Genomic DNA, 19728 nt, shown 5'->3' on the forward strand with positions numbered 1-19728 from the left:
TTCTCGAGGTGTCTCGTTATAAATATCGAGGCGAACTAGGTTGCAGGTGGGAGTGTCGACCAACGTGTACGTATATACACATAGCTCGTGAAAATACATCGACGCTCACCATAGAAATCTTTTACGTTCGTATCGTACGCGTCGGATAAAATATTTTCAAATGTTGTTAAATACCGAATAGTTACGGGTTTGCATGAAATATTTGGAAATTTTATTAACAATGATGCGTCTATGTAAAATATGTGGAAATTAGTATGAAAGAAATTAGTGCACAGCACGAATAGGCGTTTTAAGCGTACAACTAGCGTTAAATATAGTCCTATTGAAACTGAACTTTTTATTAGGATAATAAATAATTGGCTGTTTAAATATTTTCGTGATATCTTCTAAATATATATTTATACCAAATACGTTGCAATTTTTATACGCTTCCTCAGGTTGGTTTCACACTTTACCAACATAATCGCGATAGTAGAGTCTCATGGCGGTGCTAATGAAATTTCAAAATGTGGAAGTATAACACGCATAATGCATACTCGTAAAAGGTGTGCAACAAGGTTCAAATACCTTCGGCGAGCTTATGCATGTGTACCTCTAACACGTGTGTCTATACAGTTTATTTGTATGCACGTCGTTTCGATACAAAACGACGAGATGCACGCGATTGCTTTCCACGACACGAGCATGTAAACGAGAAACCCGAGAGCTTCATCCGGGATAGAAGGATTTACGGAGGAGATACCGATCGTGAATCTGCCGCGGCCCGATCGCGGATCACCGGTAATCGCCGTGATTCTAATATCGGCGAGCGACTTTCTAATTTCACAGGGAAACCACGCTCGAGAGGCGTCGACACAGTTTCAGAGGAATGGCCGTGATGGGGTGCTTTTTCTTGATTGCTAATTTCTCACTGCGACAGACTGGGTGCTGCAATATTGCAATTACGCGGAACCAGAAAGATTCTTAGCATTATAGCGTTGACGTTTGTCGATTTCTGCTGAATCTCTTAATTTCGCCGGAAGACCGATCGATGTCTTCTCAGACTAATCTTCCAAGCTTTGTTACGAACTGAGTGTATTTCTATCCAAACATAAAAGCATACACAGTTTACTAGAAGTTTACTTCGTGGAATCTTAATTCTAAAATTTACGGAATAAAACGAACTTTAATAATAAGATAAGAAACTAAACCTTCCAACGGAATTCACTCAATCTACGTTTTATCTCACGCTTCCTTTTTTCCATAATTCTCTCCCCATAATTCTTATCTATAAAGAAGATTTCTCATATCATCGATTACAACGTTGATGTTTGATTTAGGTTCGATCGGTAGTTCGCTTCCCAACGAAATATTTTCGATTATTTGAAAATAAAACAAATATAAAACACAACGATAAGCACGAATACGAGTAACATCGCTGACAATCCACCCCCGAAGAACTACAAAGCTATAATACACAGAGGTTCGTTGAAGCGAGAGATGTCGCAGTGTCGATTGCCGGCGGCGTAGCTCTCGTTTAATGGGTGCAGGGTCAGGAGGGGTGGTGGAAAATGGAGAAGGGGAGTAGGGAGGGGGGAGGGGAGGGGCTCGTTGTCGTCGTCGGCGACCTCCGGCCGGGAGGCAATGCATGGAGGAAGGAGGCAGGCAACGCTCTCCGGCTGGAGAGGAGATGCAGCCGGAGGAAAGTGGCGGAAGGGCGACGAGGGGGTGACGCCGGGGTCAATACACCCGTAATCTCGGTGAAATGCACTTGGACGCAACTACCGAAGCGCTACTACTGCTGTTACGCGAGCCCTGTACCGAAGTCTAGAAATAAGTATCGAGACGAGGCGAAGTTCGCCAATGCGTTCGATACAATTTGGTCGTGCGTAGTCGATCGAACGAATATAATTTTGGGCTGTTTGTGGATTCAGGAAAATAATTTTCGTAGTAGGAGAGTGAATTTTTTTAATTCGACAGTTGGAGATTTTGTTTGGTGGGGAATAGCTGAAGATTGCAGGGGAAAGTTTCGTGACACGTAGCATGTTGCGCTTTTCGTACGAACACTTTCATGTGAAAGTGAAAAAACAAAATACACAACAGTTTGAACATTTTTCTCCACTCTCTTTGTAGTTTAAAAAATATTGCCTGACGTAATATTAAAATATGGAAATACTATTGAAGATAGTAAGTAATTGCATCTATACAATTTGCATAATTGAATAAATTGCAATGCATCACGGTAATACAAATGTGTGTAGAGTTCCGCGAATCTCTTTTATATCTACGTAACAAGATATCCATCAACTACAGCTGTAATAAAAAAAGAAAGAAAACTCAAAAAGGGTGCCAACCTACTACGACACATCTATTCGAATCTAGCCGTCCTTCGAGTAATCAAAATTAATCCAAAGATACCATCTTCTATCATCTATTACTCGACAAGAATACTATAAGACTTTCGTCAGAAGTGAAATTTTAATAGCACGAATTTCTGAAAATCTTTGCAAAGTACTGCGAGTGCGTCCCATCTATATTAACCGCAGCTGAACAAAAAGGAAAAAAAGAATCATCTACCATCAACCACCATCTCTTACTTCTCCAAGTCCAAGAGCACTGTACAACCACGAGTCAACTCGCTTTCATCAACGTGAAATTGCAATAATACCAATTTCTGAATATTGCTGCAGAATCCGCTGAGTCTCATCTATATCAATTTACAGTCGGTGTAGGAAGCCAGGAAAGACAAAAAGAACCACAACTCTCTAAATTACCCCTATTTAAATCCAACTATTCTTTCAGTAATCAATATCAATCCAAAGACACCTTCTACCATCTATCACTAAATTTCTCCAAGATCAAGAGCATTATACGACCAACAGTGACTTTCATCAACGTGAAATCGTCGAAGGGATGCCCGAGACACGACACAGGAGGGTTCCGAGACGAGGGTCAAGGTATTTGCACGCCTGGGACTCGCGAGTTTCACAGAGGGTTCCTGCGTATTTGTCCTGCTGATGGAATTGATTATTATTGAAACTCGTGAAGAAAGAGAGCGAAGATATATTAACGCGTCGTTTTAAAGAGTACAGAGGCTCGAAGAGGGGTTGATCTTCAACTGAAACGTCATTGAAGAAGGTCAGGGTGCATTGGATTCTCAGATTCAAAGGGGCGTCGATGTTTGCAGGGAATGTGTATCGTGAAATCCGCGCGCATGGGGTTTTCAGAGAACCTTGATGCATAGAAGGGTTGCTGAAGAGGGATCGTGCCTCGCTGACGGTCATTGGAAAAGGTCAAGGTACTTGTCTCTTTTGAAAAGAATCGCGCACGTATTTGACTGGCTGGTGGCAACGTTGTGCAAAGAATATGAGCCGAGGGGTTGCTACTTCTTTGAGCTTTCTGCTTCTTCTTTTTGAGCAAGCTGTGTTGGAAATTGTTTGTGCAAGCAATTCAGAAGCAAATGTTAATGGGCTTGAGTAAATGCACACGAGTGTACATAGATGTACAGGAATGTGACTTTCTTTATTTCTGATTTTCTGTATTTCTGTTTAAGGGTGAATAAATACTTGATCAGATAATTATATGAATAAAAGCCAGGGAATAATCGAACTTCTATTGTATATCAGCAAAAGTAAATATCTTTTCGTCTGTCTTTAGAAGCGAAGAAATTATTCCGTAGAAATTTCTATTCCAAAATTAAAAGACTAAGAAATTAGATGGAAGACTCGGGATTAAAAACGAATTAATCGACTATCATGTTAGATTTTTAGAAATTCTACATATCCGTTGGTTTTTTTAGATTCAGTTCCGTTGATTTCAAAATTCAGATATAACCGAAGTCGAATAAACTGGAACGACTGATTCGATAGATTTTCAATAATTCTAAATTCGTGTAGGTTTCCGACTTTTATCAAATGCTTGTTTAATTATTTATAAGTTGTAACTTTGGCCAAGTTGCAAATTTATATGCCAATTCTACAACAACAAATAGCCCAGTTTGGTCAATGCAGCCAACCGTAATAACCTTAAAACGGCTGAGAAGTCAAGAACCTCCGCCATAACCAACGCCAACTGCACAATTGCACACAGCAAAGCACAACTACGAATCAGCAGCTAATCAAGCAAACCTATTGCAAAATCACGCTGCACCACTACGATTCAAGCAAAAGTTCAACAACCTCCTCGCTTTGAACACACAACGTTACTCAATGCAACAACTCGATATCCATTATCAGACGTGCACGTTACATAACGCGATATTCAGCTTTGATTGGACGCGTGTTCCGACCTTTCCGCGACGTGAGTCGCGAGGAAAACGCGTTTGATCGATTGGCCGATGGAAGCGGCCGTTGCCGAACGATCGTCTGGCGAGATTTCCGCGGGCGATCGGCGACGGATTTGCCAGGCGAGCGACCGGTTGCAAAACGGACCGCGGCGCGGCGGCCGCACGCAGTGCCTCGAGTGAAAGTAACATTCTAGACACGTGATGCGGCATCACGCTGCACGCGCCGCGGAAAAATGCGCCAACTTGCACCTGTGTGCGTGTCACGCCGCTTCACCGACGATCGCGGAGGGCAACGCGCCCCGTAGTTACCCGCTCCGAGGACTTTTCAGAGTTTAGTTATCTCTGGAAAGCGAGCTTCAAGACGCATCGTCGACAGCAGACGTACGTGAATCGATGTATTTCATTTTATAAGTAGGCTGCGGACAAGACGGTTTATGCAATTCCATATTTTCACGAATGTAACTAAAAAAAAAGTGAAAGCTAGATGGAAACGTGTCTCGTTTGTTAAATATCGTAATAAATTTCCTTCGGATATGTTATATATCTTTGTATGTTAGACACACGCTATGTGGATTTTTGTATCTTGAAATTTTCCGAAAATGCACGAACGTTCGCGGTGTAACGAAAGAAGCGAAAGTTTAGAATAGAAATGTGTTTTATTTATCAAATTGTATAATATTTATTGACTATATATTTGGATATTTTATGTATTATGTACGTGTTGTACATTTTTTCACTCTTAAATTTCCTGACAGCGTACAAACATCCGCCGTCTATTTATAAACGAGGACGAGAGATGCGAATCGACGTTCTCCGTCTCATAAACGTTGACATATTCCTCAAAAATATATCGGAACTGCGTCGAAATTTATTTCGCAGTCAATAATGTGTTAAAATACACTGTCCGCTATAATTAGTATATTACGTAAATTAGTATAAACCGAATGATTTTCATTGCTTTTAATTTTTAGTTAGTCCTAGTTAGTACCATCAAATTGGTTATTTAATCCTCATCCCACGTATTCTAACTATTCAATAAAGTATAATTTGTTATTTCTCCAATAATTGTAATAAATTAGTGTCACAACATTTATGATTGGTAGTTTTATGACCTCCTATGTCTTGGTGAACTTTTGAACTTTTATTAGGCAGAAGACGTTATTGGAGTTTCCTCGATTAATTTTGAAGAAAGTCAACGACATGGATAAAAATGTTGACTTTGATAGAATATGTAGATGTCAGGGAGGAAGTATTACTAAAGTCGTCTCCATTAATTTCGAAGAAAGTTAATAACATGGATGAAGAGCTTGATGACTGATGAAATATGTAGATATTACGCTGAAGCAAATGTTTCGCAAGAAATAGTGTTCGAAAATGTTTCGAATTAATTTTATAGATATTTAAACCGAGGAATTCTCGATTTTTCTTGATCGAAAAAAACATTTAAGAAAATCAAACGACACAGTCGACTGGAAATATTCAAGTTACAGAGTACACAATGTTCTATTATATAATATCGTGGAATTCTTTTATTGGCCAAGTTTCAGGAAATCATGGAACAATGTTTGAGTTTTGAACGCTTATTACATGACAGGTGTTTAGTATACGTTTACCACAGACAACTCGAGTAATTTTGCGGAAAGTCAATAAACAGACGTTTGTAGGAGAACACCTTCCGTATTGGCTAACTTTTGAACATTCGTCGTAAATCTTACCATTTGGTCATTAAGATTTTCTTGATTAATCTCCGCGGAGCTGAACGAAAGATTACTACGCTTCGTAAAACAATTACTTCTGTAATTATAGTCTGGATGCGATGGAATTTCAAGCGATTGTCTGTTAATTTTAGAAGAACATAGCCACGCCATACTTTCCTACGCTTCTCAAAGTCAAAATCGACCAAAGTAAAAGCCCCTCGCAACAATCTCCTCTAGCAAAAACCACAAAACCACAGCAAACCTTGCAACATCTCATCTCAACCGCCAAACTACCTCCGCCGGTAACATCATGCTCCGACTACAACTTCCGGTCACTCTATCACCATACCGTCAGCGCCAACACAGCTTCAAAGAGTAACAGAGACACAGTAGAACGTTTGAGAAGGATCTAGAAGAAGATAGGGGCGAAGGTTCGTCCGAGGGAGCGCTGCAATTTTCTAACGAACCGCGAACGGGATTCGTTCCTCGATAAACGGGCTGATTTATAGCGGCTTCTACGCGTTTATGGACAACAACGAACGGGCCGCGTACTGCTCTCGATCCAGTCCAGCCGGATGGGCGCAAGGACCCCGCGCGCTCGCGTTCGCCGACGCGGAGAGGACTCGCGCGGAGCGGGGTTCTTCGCCGCGCCGGCCACGCTCTCGCACTCCAGACAGACCCATAAAACGCTTTATATTCCTGCTCGCGAAGTACCAAGCCAGGCCAGTATACGCGAGTTTTCTAAGCGCGCGCACGCGCGCACCAACCGCCCGAAAGAGAATAATAAAAGCGTAGTACGCGCAAGCTGGTAACCGTCCGCGCGAGACCACGAGATGCGTTTTGAAGCAACCTTCATTTTGAAATATCACGATTTTCTTTCCACTGTTTTGCTTGGTTGCAGAAAACTTTATGGGGTTTCGGGCTGTTTCAAGAATGTTTGTAGGTGTTTGAGGAGGTTTGAACGAGTTTGAATGTTATTTGCAGTAGGATTTTTCGTTCCTTGGTAGATTTATAATAGCAGGTTTCGTAAGTTCGTGTTTGAGAAGCTATGGTGGATGTGGAAGAGAGTTATCTGTGGAGGCTGCTATTTTGTGGAGGCGATTGCTTTCATTTGAAATATCATGATCCTCTTTGGCATAGTTTTGACTGATTGGAAGAAGGTTTTGGGAGAGTTTCAGAGTTTAAATGATTTCTGCAGGTGCTTGACAAGGTTCGAGTGGGACTTGAGTTTATTTGAAATATGAAGATTTTCTTCGCGATGTTTCGATAGGTTTGGAAAAGGGTGTTTTATAGATTTTTCAAGAGCACTGGTAGAAGCGGAAGTGTGAAGACGATTGGTTTCGTTTGAAGTACTACCATTGCAAAAGATCGTGCATTGTTTCTATTTCCATGGAAAAATCTCGAAGAACAGGTACTTTCCGACAGAAGAACGCAGAGTTGCATGGCTCGAGATAGAACGATCGATAATGACAAATCAATCATCACAAATAAAACTCTTGGAGAAAATCCTTATTCAGATAATGGTTTAATTTTTCAGTCGATGAAATCACATGAAATTAATCAAATTATTCGAAATGGGAGATTTCATGCCAAAACGATCGTTCGAAGCAAATGAACCCAAAACGTCGGAGAAAATCAAATTTCAAAGGAAGATCTGGGCGCTAGATAATTTTAGATTCTCTCGTCATGATACCTTTCTCGAGATAGGACGATCAATGACGCTGAAACGATTGTCACACGTCGAACTGTCTCGAAAACTACTACTAATTTACGTACTGATCAATCACGTCGGATTAATCAATTTAGTGATTGATTGTTGACATTGAACGATTTATTTTAAAACGTCCAACGGTCAACAAAATAAATGCCCAAATCAAAGGAAATTTGATTTCAAGCCAAAATCTGCAAGCACTGAATTTCAAGGAGAAGTCCGTAAGAATGAAGTTCCAAGAAAAAAGCTGGCCGAATTAGCATACTCTTCCTTGGGAAAGAGCGCAGGATCGCGCGGCTTGCGACATGGAGCAATCGATAATCCTGGATGCTTCCGCTATGATGCCTTTCCACGAAGCTGTGTCATTGCACCAGCGCGGAGAGGAGAGACGGGTTGCATACAGAATAGAGGATGAAGGGGGCTAGGCACCCTCGTGCACGCATGCACAATGCTCGAGGAGGGTGCAACAACCTCCTCCACCTTGGACTAGGAAGAGGAGAAGGAGCCGAAGGAGAAGGACAGCGAGGCGACTGCCGAGGCGAGAGAATAGTCTGCCACGGTCTACAGTCGCGTTTTCAAGCACGCGTTCCTCGTTACTTGCGGTAGAAAGAAAGAGAGAAAAAAGGAGAGTGGGAGTGAAACGTTGCTGGAACGTTCGGTTGCTTTTTTCGTTGGTTGCGTTGGGGAACGTTAAGTTCTTGAGTCACTGGATTCTTTTGTTTCTCGCTGCTTTTGTTATGGAGAACATTAAATTTTTGAGCCACGCAGTAGCCAAGTAGTTCTTACGTCTCGCTTGTGTTTGTTTCTAGCGATATTCGCTGTAGGATATTTTAGATCTTCCAGTCTTTGGTCAACTACCTTCGTTTTTGGTGAATGATTTCTATTGATCGTCGAGAGCTTTACGTTTGGAATTGATATAAATTTTTTTTTTTTTTTTTTTTGGAGAATAGAATATGAAAGACCTACGAGTCGTTGATCATATATTTCCTGGCTGATAGAACATTACAACTTTTTAATTGATGGTTTCATTGATTGCTATAGATCTCAGTTTAAAGTAATATATTTCTTGGTTAATAAGATATCTTAGATTTTTAAATCAGTGATCATTGTGTCTCATTTTGGATAATGTCTTCCTTGATCATAGAAATATTGAAATATTTTTAAACGCATCTTGGGAATGTTCATTAGTCATAGGAATATTCCATCTTCGAGTTACTAATTTTTATGTTTAATTTTGTTCACTGCAGAAGAGATTACACTTTGTCATGGTGTTTTAATGGATACATATTCTAACTAAATTATCTTATCAGAAATTCCATTTCGACATCATTTACACGGTTTAATGGAGATGACGAGAAGGTGACGAAAAATTGGCAAACCAGAACAAACTAAAATTCCCTGAGCGCTTCAATATTTCATCGTTCTGCAATGTACACGATTCCCAAAACAAATAAAAAATACAACCTGTAACTATTTATTTTATTCTTTACCTTTGTTATAACCGACTGAAAAAGCTACGAGCAATCTGATGGCATGAAAAATCCTATCTAACCGTAATTCTCATTAGAAACCAAACAAAGTTATTACCTAACTTCAATAATAGATATAAAATAATAATAAAAATTTAACGGGCAAATGAATTTCGATAATGAGCCATTTTCAATTGTTATTAATTTAATTTCTAATAGCACGATAAAACAAACTATAAAATTAGAACGAACGTTATTAAAACGTAATATGCCAGACAATGTCAGCATAGAGAAACCATTCTATCGAAAAGATCCGCAATCCAAACGACGAATCAGCTCATCGTGCTTTAACAGCTCGAAACAATTCCTAGACAAAGGCTCATTAATTCGTCAATTGGAAACCAGCAATTAATAATGAAACGGAAGATGAAAGGAATCGATATCGCGTAATAATATTCATTAAATTAGCCGCACCAAAACGATAATCGATAGGAATGGCATGACTCACTGTGGCATAATAGGCTTCATACGGTGTCTTGAACGTTTATCCAGGCGTTTAATTACATCGGCCCTTTATCATGCAGATTAGAAAGGTGTCGATGTCGGATACGGTGTCGTTTGGGATTCTGACGCGGCTAATTGTCAAGCTGGTCGATTCGATGACGGGTCACCGACACCGATCCGGCGATGCTGGCGATCCTCACCGTTCTCGTCGTTGTCGTCGTCGTCCTTGTCGTTGTCGTTGTCGCCGTCGTTGTCGTTGTCGTCGTTGTCGTCGTCGTCACCGTCGGTTTCTACACGCGAGCGGCAAGGGAATGCAGCCAGAGAGGAAAGAAAGCGACGAGAACTTCCTACGATCCGCGGACGTGCGGCGTCGCATATTTATCGGCCGGACTAGCAGTTCTACGAGACCTAAATGCGAATCGTGCCTTCTGTTCCATTCATGTCGCCAGGGGAATCGACCCGTGGAAATCGATCGAAGAAGACAGGATTCTAGCAGATTCTTGCATTTAAATTACATTTGACGCGCGTAATAAGGTAGAGCTATGCGAGTCAGTCATGTTCGAACATTTTACGATTCGATTTTGAAATTCTTCGCGGGTTAATCAGATTCAGGAAAGATTTATGCGTTAAGAGGTCAAGCGGCGCATGGAAGATAACAAAGGTCCAGAAAAATGGGCGCTGTCGTTATGCTAGAAATTTTAGAGACAGTCCATTTTTGACCCTTGCGCCGCTTTTCCTGAAATTCTGGAGACAGGCAAGAAGCTTCTTATTTCGACGTGCATTATTCGACTATACAGCGTCTGGTTTTATAGCGTACAAACGTATGTTTCCTTACGTCGTGCACTGTAATATATCGTGTTTTTAATTTTTATTATTGCTTCTCATTTTATTGTTATTTAGATAACATACACGTAAGTGTATTTAAATTTATGCAGCTACGACAAACTCTGCGAAATCTATCGATAGCCACGTTACATGAAAAACAAATCGTACGTAAATAATAAAGCTTCTTCTTTGTCGTGTTTCTACGTTTTATAGGCTTGCTACATAATATATATATATGAACGAATGGATACAAAAACTGTAGACTTGTAAGTAGTTTAGAATTTTGCATAGGATTTTACAAGAAAATCTGGTCTGTGCCAACATTTCTCTTCATCACCGTATACGCGTTACAAGGGTTGAAAGAGTTGAAAGAGAGAATGTATCGAACAAGATACATATTACTATCAACCGGATACATTTTGATAATATTTTCTATATACTTGATGAAACTGAAATATTGCGATGATAAAATCGGTCGGAAGTCGTTCAAGTTTACGTGTTTCGTGCGTTGAGACGACAATTTGCTACGTGTAAGACAAGATAAGGAGCTCGTAAAAAAATATTATATGGCGGACAATTTGAAAAACAGGTTCTGGAAATTCCTCGATGTAATGACATAATTTGCTATTTTTCATAAAACGCACGCATCTTATACAATATCAATTTACGAATAATGTTTACAACGAGTATGGCTACCGAGATTCGAGCAGCTTCTATAAGATGCGTATAATATCACGTGTATTCTATTTTACACGTGGCTCGATATTAACAATTAGTAGGAATATTTGGTACATTTTGTCTACAAAATTTGGCTATTGTTCTATATTACGTTACTCGACATATGTTCGATATATCGATTTAATTCTAATTATATGGTGGAACGTGTCTAGGTATCAAAATATATTATATATAAATGAATGGTCATAATCGCATTGATATGACGGGAATGAGGAATGTTTTCAGTGAAAAATGATATTAATTTTATAATTAAAATAAAACACCTACATGATTTTAATAATCGTAATAATCAAAAATCTGGATCATTTACATACCTTTGACAATTCTAGCGTTGACAGAATAAAACAGAATAAACGACACAGAAGAATATTGAACAGAAGTTTCTAATTTCCTATGTACGGGATGGTTTGCTTGCAAATGTATCCAAGCTTGTGGCTTTTCAACGAAATAAAAAACCGTATTATCCCAACTATGTTTCTCTATAAGAAAGTAGATTTTTAATCAGATTCTGAACGACCAATGTCAGAGTTTCCACATACTCGACATAGATTCCACCACGAGTTTGACTCGTACACGGTGAAAATTCCAACACCGGAAAATAGATGTTACGGAGAAAGAGAGAGAAAAGGGGGGAAAGGGGTGGAGAAAGACGCGCCGGGGACAACGACCTTGCATTAGGTCACGGCCTTGACATCGTTTCGAGGAAATCTCGGTACGCTACTAATGCGCTAACAAGCAGCCTAGACCACGTGTGTGCATCAATCACACCAGCTGCGGGCTCGTTAAAACTACACATCCAAGTTTTACGTTTCAAACATAATTATTAAAAATGTACATTCGAGTAAAAGTTATTAGCAAAGTGGCTACAATTACACCGGCTATAAAAAGTATTTATAGGTACATACTCTTATTTTCCAATGAAACGTTTCTCTATCAGGTCTCCACGTTTCACAGTATTACATTTTTGTAGTCATATGAAAGTACTACCAAACGATATGAAAGTTGATATACTTGGACTTAATTAATTGGTATGTAAATGTTATGATAGATAAAATGGAATACGAGTACTTTTTGTAACTATTGTATATATATCGTACCTTGAAGATGTTACGTTTGTCAGGTCCAGTGTTTAAATGCCTTCGAAATTGCAAGTGCAAGAATATTTGTAAACGATGACATGTGACTCTTACCTGAAAGCAGAAAAACATGAAGCGTTATGTCATTGATCGCTTGGTAGTTTTAAAGTGCATATAATTATTGCGACGAGCATATTTCCTTGCGTCATTAAGGATAATGGATGTGTTTCAGCTCCCGGGCTTACATCATTCTGTAACCATGTTATATTAACCAGATTTTAGTGACGATAATATCATCTAATATTAACGTTCCCTTATTAATCTTTTAGCTACTCTATTAAAAACCTCGTTATATATTCTATTCATTATACATGCTTGTTATAAGTTCTTTATAAATCAACTCTTAAAGTTGTCACAATTTTCCTAATGCAACTAATATACACATATTATACAAGTTAAATACAGTGGTTCGTAATTCCATGTAAAATCACAAACCTAAAACTTGTATTATAAATTCTACCTACCGATAATTCCAAACACATATATACACGTTATCAAGCATACACAAACGATAGCTCATTAAATTAGAAAACGTTCACCACCTTCCGATTCATTGATCGACTTTAATCTAATCAAACACTATAGGAAAATTTACTGGGCTGCTCTTTAAAACAACAAAATTGCAGCTACGAACCAATTACCCTTATCCATATTCGTTCGCAAAGACGGAACATTTGCATCTGATAAACGGCCCAAGATTAGTCCCCATTCTCGAAGCAAAACCCACAAAACCAACCAACAATCATATACGTGAGAGGAGAGAAACAGTTAGCCGAAGCGAAATACAGAGAAAGGGAGAGAGAGATCGGACAGCGATTTAGATAAACATCGAGGCACACTAGCGCGTGGCTATTCCGCGCATAAATCTCAGCCAGCACGGTCACGCGTTCGACACAAATTATCCTGTTCGCGGTACACGTGATACGTGCACAAGTAGACGGAAACGCCGGTAATGTCTGATTTCCCAATCTCGCGCCTGCCAGCCAGCCGGTAAAGGCTATCGAGGCCCATGAGCCTGCCCTCTCTGACTCATTGCCAGTTATCACGAAACTGGCAGCCGCTGATCTACCATAGGTTCAATGTACTTTCTCGTTTGTTCCCGCGACCTGGTAAACATCGCGGAATCAACGGAAGTTTTGCTTCTTTTAGGATCTAGGATCTGTAGATTTATGATATTCTCTGTCATAGTCAGTGCTGGTTTTGTTCATTTTCTTCTTCTGGATCAATTTCGTATTCTTGTTGTTTATTTGTTACAACATTGAATGGAACAAATGTCTCTGATATAATGTATAATCTCTAATATAATCGAGCTAGGTTTACAACGGGCAACTATACACCTTGATTATGGGGATTAGTAGAAACAGAGTCTGAGTAATTAGAAGCAGCCATTTCGAACTTGAACTTCTTGTCTAATATCGAACAGTTTGATCTAAATGTCGACGTGGTTTTAATTAGACCTAGGAATCGACAGATTTCCAATAAAAACGTAGAAATTGACGCGTCAACTAAAATTCAGAAATCAAGAGATTCTCAGGCAAAGGACAGAAATCAGCTGAAATTTCTCAACTGAAATACAGAAATCGACCTGCTTCCCAGAAACCGCCTGATCAAAACTTGACCACGTCAGTGTAGCTTCAACGATGATGCAGAAATCAACGTGTCAAGCAATAATACAGGCATCCAACTTTCAACGACCCCGAAAATCAGCCGAGAACCAATGACCTCGACAAAAGCCTCGTGAGCCTCAGCAGGTTGTCCATTAAACATCACGAAAGCTCGTTTCACTTTCGTTGAAGCACGCGTCGGGTTATTTCCAAATATCAGTCCATTCGAACGACACAACGTCACGAAGTCTACCCTGCAACCCTTTTCATTCTACCGCTCGTTTCGTTCAATACGGTCGTTTCCTTCTCTCGTTTTCGCTAGCACGAAGGGCTTACGCGTTACGCTACGTGACACGAGAATCACGTTACACCCATATAACACGACCGCTAACGATCACGGCTAAACGAGCCAGCTACGTGACTAAATCACGAGCCACGCAAGTCCCGCGAGTCATGAACGCGACGACCACGATCCTCTCTCTGTCTGCATATCGACGTGGTAGATACTCTTCTACGCTGCCGGCGATACCAAGCTAGGAGAAGAGCGTGCAGCATGGTGAAAAGTGCTCGTTAGCATTTCCACGCGTATTGACATCTGCCGTGAATGGTGTAGGTTGTGGTTAGAGAATAGTAATACCCATGACGACGACAGTGCGTAGAGGTGTGGACAGGTTGAGGGATGACGCAGGAAAATTCAAATTTCAACGTGTTGATTGGTATTCCTGGAGATTGCGTGTTGAGCATCGTTGGATGTCGTTTGTGATGTATCTATATGTGCAGGGTCCGACCGACTAACGTCTAAAAGCAGAAACGATGTGATTCTTTGCGTAAAAAAAAAAAAAAAAGGGAAAATATATGGAACAGAATTTTTTTCATGGAAATAAATCGTCCCGTGAAAAAATTGTATTTCACATTTTCGACTTATTTTCACACGTAGAATATTTCCTCCTGTCGATTATTTAGTCCTGTCCAGTTCGAATTTAGCATTGTCAAGTGCGCTTGATAAATTTTCAAGCTCGATTTTCTTGGGAACTAATTCGAAAATGAAACAAATTTTATTCTACGTATTTTTCTTCTTTTTACACGAGCAATCACATCATTCTTGTTCTTGGATGTTGTTCTGTCGGACCTTGAATACATATATGTGTATGTTCTATCTTTGAAAATTGTTACGAAGGGAAAGATACGATGTGAAAGATATTTCTGAGACGCGAATAGGTGGAAAATTAATTGGCATATTCCGAATTCTTTTTGTGGAATCTGGGAACAGTTTGTCGATATTTGTAGATTTTTTACGCTATGAGTGTTATATGTAGGATTTTTTGAAACTACGGTAGAGATAAAAATAAAAGTACCAAAGATAATACCAAAGTTTTATCTGCTAATTATTCATTTTGTAATCTACAGTAAATGGATTATATTATATGTATTAACGGGAAGGTCTCGAATATTTCTGAAAGTTGCAGATAATTTGTTAGCTTTTTTACGTTGTTAGTTCCATAGATACTTTAACTGTGGGAATTGTAATAAAGATAAAGTTACGGTGTCTAAAATAGTCTTATAAATACTTGCCATTTAGATTCTGTTTCTGTTTCTAACAAAATGAAAAACAGGCCAGTCAGAAAATGATAAAATACAAACATCAACTCACAAAGTACCAATAAATCTACAATTTTTAAAATTCTAACACTAACCACCTGACTTTCGCAGACATACGAGTGCATTAATCTCTGTGTATAATAACGATCACTGAGATCACCATTCCCAAGATTTTGCGAACAAGAAATCGAATTTCTAACTCTTGCAAAGATCGCTAATAAATCAATCACGAGAGAACAAGAAAACAATTTGCAACCGTACATACATAGCACGGGCAATTGCAGCAACGTGCAGGTAGGAATTTTGGTCGTGCGAGTAGCAATTACGTAAGTTTCGATCGCGCGAGCGATCACGCGAACTATAGATCGCAGCTGCGCGTGTTCTAAGGAAATTTTAGTCGCGCGAACGATCACGAGACTTTCAACGTTCTTTCGCCATTGCTATCTCAGAGGGAACGAGAGGAATCCATAACCGGATTTCTCGCTGATTATCGGAAAAAAGATTACGATTGATTGCAGTTTTTCACTCTAATAGAAAAACCGATAACGGCTTTATAGCGTTGTATCTATCAATTTAGTTATATTGATTGCTCGGTAGCTGCGCGATTGTATCGGTACTCTCGATATCTCTGAGGAATTGAAATGGTTTTATTTCGCCCTTATCGATCTAACTATTTATTTTTCCTTCATTTTTCTTTTTTTCTTTGTTTTTTTTTTATTGATTTACTCCTCCATCTTTATTTTCATTTCTAGTAGGTTGTCCGAAAAGTTTCTTTCGTTTTATGAGGCACGACGTTTTTTGTTTTATATTATTTCGTCGAATTACGTACGATCCATTTTCCTCTGTCGAGATAAACACAGCGACATTTCACAGACTTGGTTTCACGTTTCTATGAAGGTGCACTGTTGTAGAAAACACGTTTGCGAAAGAAAAACGCTTTTCGGACAACTTAATATGAGCGGCGGACAAAATGTTTCAAACTGATATTTACGAGTATTAATAACATTCGTTTTAAATTATCGTATGGGTAATAGTCATTTATATTTTATAATTTACTCTTGCAATAATTCGTATTACATCCTGGAACAGAAATTATACCAATCTTGATAAGTATAATTCCAGTTTGTACGATGTTTTTATAGCACTGTTTGCAACTTGTATTGATGTTTTATATTGCTACATATTACTGGCTGAGAAAAGCAGAAAAATTAGAAAATGCTGTCAGATCATTGCCAGGAAAGAAGCATAAAATATTGTAAATGGATGCTATACAGCAAAACCGAATTAATACCAGGGAAGGTTAATCTAAAAGACCTGGAAAGTACATGAACCACGTGTCACGACGACGAAGGGTCAATCCCCGAATCTTAGAGCAAACGTATTAAATCCTCCCACTGAATTTGAAATTTTCAAAGCGATTAACCTCCGCGACCTTTAATTTACATAAAAGTTCCAATGAAACGAGCTGATACGAGCCATAAGTTGGCGCTATTAAGATCATAAAAACTGTATGGGACGCAACGTTGTAATCATCGGATTTAAAATTCAAACTCGAATCGTATCGACATACGATCAACATACGATTAAATAAAATCGTTATACGTGTAGATGTGTGCGTATAATTAAACAAAACATCTACTGCCGGGACAAATAAAATAAATCGGGGGAATCGAGGCCAAGATGGAAATCGAGATCGCGAAGCGTGTCACGAATTCAGTTTGGAACCGCGAGAATCACCCGGTAGAAGGACAAACGGATTCGAGGTGGACTGTGAAACGCACGAATACCAAGGACGAATCGCAGCACTGCCCCACATTTTAACCGGCCAATGCACATCTCGACCCCTTCGCCCGATGTTCAGCCAGCCTGTTCGCCGGAGGAACGCGCACGAACCACACGCTTGAACCCGCGACCCGGTGATCGTTCGACCCCTGGGGTCGGCTGTCCAACCGAACCAACGATTTCCGTGGTTTCTCTCGTCAGCCAGAGAAAAATCGATCGACACAGATACATGTGTACTCTTCTTCTTGGAGAAAATATAGTAGATTGAACTTATTAGATTGTTTCATAATGGCATTTTATAACGAACAACTAGTTAATTTTATTGACTTGATTGACAGGTATTATTTTTGTTGCTGCTGGAGAAGATATAATTTTATATATTGGATTTATTAGATTAGTTCGGTGGTTTTTTTTTATAGAGAAGAAATGATTCATTTGATTGATTTGATTTGATCGATTTCAGATTAGAATGCAGTTGATTCATATACGTCTCATTATACTCAGAGAGAGCATAATATTATATATTGAATTTATTAGACTATTTCAGTGGATTTTATAGAGAAGAGATAATTAAATTGTTATAGATTTATCAGACTGACTGCAGATTTAAAACTCATAAGCATATGTACCTTCTTTTGGAGAAGTAATATATTGGATTTATTAGATCGATTTTTACTGGTTTCTATAGGGAACAAATAATTAATTTGACATATTTATAAGATTGACTTTAGAATACAGAGTAGGTGAGCAACTCTTTACAGAGTCCTAAATACTGCGTTGAATACAGAGTTGAAACGACACTGATGTAATAACGCGCATAACATTTATTAGATGTTGCCTGATCTAATAAAAAATTTGTAGAATTTTATTTCGCTAGAAATAAGAACGGATGGAATATCATTGTTCGTTTTGAATGTATTCTTATTATACTCTCGTTTTATTCGTAGCTCGTAAGTAGTACATGTTTGCGAAATTTAAATGTAGATTCCAATTTTAATTTCAAATCGCAAATATAAATTGAAATTCTAATATAAATTTGAGCTTCAATTTGAATCTTTCAAATTCAGATACTATACATCAGCCTTTTTAAAAATATGTTTCAAGATAATTGTATTAGAAATTGAGGAAAAAAGAAACAACATAATGCTTCGATGTAATAACGATAAAAAGAAAATTTCTATTTTTGCTTATAAGAAGTAAAACGCTGCTGAAAATTGAGAATTTGATTGGAAGGTAACTTCGAGCTGGAGGCTCGAATGGAGCCTACGTCAACGACACGAGAAGCTGCAAGAGTTTTCTACGCTAATAGATACTATATTACAGCTATAACGAGAGAAGGAATCGTGGTCGCGAGACCGTTTGAATTTTACGGCCGTCCCTATTCTTCACGGCTATCGTATTTATGGTGCACCGTAAGAGAAACACAGTTCAAAGAGGTCTGTGCGAGTCCGATCGAGCCGGCCATAAATAATTCTCATCGCCTGAATTCGCTCTGATTTATAGTTAATTCAACTACACCTTCCTCTTAGCCAGTCGTTTTCCTTTCGCATATCTGCTTCTTTCTTTCTATCATCATTTTTCAATATTTTTCAATATTTTTTTCTCTTTCGTTATTTATTGTAAAGAAAATTACTATTGAAGATTTCATACGTTAAAAATGATAATTGGTACTTCTTGTATTCTGATATCACTAACCTGTTCTAACACTTACAAAATTGGCACAGAACTAGCACCTACATTTCACATCGATATATGAATAATAAAAATAACAGTTTGTATAAGCCCATTCTCAATCCGCCAACAATTGAGGCGAACTAAAGAGCTTGTGTTGTGAACTTGTGCGTGAGGTAAACAGACCTAAACCCAAACCCAACTCACAAGCTTTTCCACTAAGCTCTCCAGTAAGCTACAAATAAATTCGTTATTGCTAAAAATATGTATGAAACCGTATTCTCATTAATAAAAGATATGAATTTGTATAAACACATCCCCAATTCCCCCAAGTACTAATGAAACCTAACATAACTCGCATATTTCTCCAAACTGTCGCAAACAAATATTTCTGAGCGAAGATATGAATTTCTATAAACCCATCACCAACCCACCAATAACTAATAAGCAAACCTAACCCAACTCACAAACCTCTTCAAACACTGACAAATAAATTTCGATTCTCTACGTGGTCACTATCATCGTAAATCAATCAAACCTAACCCGACTCACATACTTCTTCAAACTCCTACGAACAAAACTTTTCTGAACGAAGATACTAATTCCTATAAACCCATTCTCAATCCACCAATAACTAATAAGCAAACCTAACCCAACTTACAAACCTCTTCAAACACTCACAAGTAAATGTAGATTCTCTACGTGGTCACTATCATCGTAAACCAATC

General features: G+C 38.8%; 1 protein-coding gene across 7 annotated transcripts in view; it reads right to left on the reverse strand.

Annotated features, from left to right (window-relative positions):
- LOC122566348 (ABC transporter G family member 22) overlaps positions 1-19728 on the reverse strand; it is a 264641-nt gene that overhangs the window by 102132 nt on the left and 142781 nt on the right. For 3 of the 7 annotated variants that reach the window (XM_043723474.1, XM_043723472.1, XM_043723475.1), the window contains one exon: positions 12306-12398. The exons of the other annotated variants lie outside the window; for them this stretch is intronic. The gene's annotated coding sequence lies outside the window, so the exon portion shown is untranslated. The remainder of the gene's footprint in view (positions 1-12305; positions 12399-19728) is intronic. 7 annotated transcript variants of the gene reach the window in all.

Source organism: Bombus pyrosoma, linkage group LG3 (genome assembly GCF_014825855.1).
Source record: "Bombus pyrosoma isolate SC7728 linkage group LG3, ASM1482585v1, whole genome shotgun sequence".
Taxonomy (NCBI): Eukaryota; Metazoa; Arthropoda; class Insecta; order Hymenoptera; family Apidae; genus Bombus; species Bombus pyrosoma.